The sequence below is a fragment of the Cebus imitator genome, unplaced genomic scaffold, assembly GCF_001604975.1.
Source record: "Cebus imitator isolate Cc_AM_T3 unplaced genomic scaffold, Cebus_imitator-1.0 Scaffold71, whole genome shotgun sequence".
NCBI classification, from domain to species: Eukaryota; Metazoa; Chordata; class Mammalia; order Primates; family Cebidae; genus Cebus; species Cebus imitator.
In genome coordinates, this window is record NW_016107386.1 from 1,399,505 (window position 1) to 1,401,024 (window position 1,520).

The following is a 1,520-nucleotide window of genomic DNA, read 5'->3' on the forward strand; positions in this document are numbered from 1 at the left end:
AAAAAAAAAAAAAAAGAACTGCAGAAATCTGCCAAGGTCAATGGTTGGTCAATAAATCTTTAACAAAAGGTTTTTCTAGGCCCTGGCAATTCCCTGAAAAACGTACAAAAAAATTTTAGTGTAAATCTACGTAGGACAATTTTCGTGATAAAGTATTAACAGTTTCACACAAAGGCTTTCTGAAAAAGTGACATTTGAGCTGAGACCTGAATGCACACGAAGAGTCAGACAGGTGACAACCTGGGGGAAGAGCGATCCAGTCAGAAGAGAAAAACAAATGCAAAAGCAATAGAACAGGCAGGTTCCAGGACAGAAAGAAGGCCATGTGTCCAGGAAAAAAGAAGTAGGGGCCAGAACACACAGGGTCTTCCTTACAGGTCATGGTGAGAAGTTTGGACTTTAAGCTGGTTGTACAAGCTGTCAGATTTGGTATGTATTTTGGATTAAATATCAGGTTGATTAAATATCGGGTGGAGAGGAATCAGTACAATAATAGGAGGGGGGTAGAAATGGGATCAGGATGTACTTATCACCATATAAAGTATATCCTATACTAGATATAACATATATACTATACTACTATATTATTGTAAGTATACTATATAAGTATAGTATATTAGCCAGACTCGGTGGTTTATGCCTGTAATCCCAGTATTTGGGAGGCTGAGACGGGTGGATCATGAGGTCAGGAGTTTGAGACTAACCTGGCCAACATGCTGAAACCCCATCTCTGCTAAAAATACAAAAATTAGCCAGGCATGGTGGCAGGCAACTGTAATCCCAGCTACTCAGGAGGCCGAGGCAGAAGAATCGCTTGAACCCGGGAGGCGGAGGTTGCAGTGAGCCTAGAGCACGCCATTGTCTTCCAGCCTGGGTGACAGCGAGACTCCGCCTCAAAAAAAAAGTATAGTATCTTATTAAAAGATACTATATATTGTTATAAATACACCATATAAGTATAGCATACTATTATATAATGTATTATATCTAGCATCAGATATACTGTATATGGTAAGTATATAGTATAAATATACTATATGTATTATAATATACCATATATTATATACATTATAATAATTATTTTTTGAGACGAGTTTCACTCGTCGCCCAACTGGAGTACAATGGCCCGATCTCAGCTCATTGCAACCTCTGCCTCTTGGGTTCAAACGATTCTCCTGCCTCAGCCTCCCAAGTATCTGGAATTACAGGCATGTGCCACCATGCCCAGTTAATTTTGTATTTTTAGTAGAGATGGGGTTTTACCATGTTGGTTAGGCTGGTCTCAAACTCCTGACCTCAAGATCCACCTGCCTTGGACTCCCAAAGTGCTGGGATTACAGGTGTGAGCCACCGCACCTGGCTATACTATAATGTTTATAGTATATGTATCTATATTTTTTTCCCTTCTATCCTCCAAAGATGCAGATCTCAACAAAAGGCTGATGGTAGCACCATTTACTAAGAAGGGGAAACTGAACAAGATTAGATGATTTGAGTAAGGGGATTTTCTTTTGTATTTT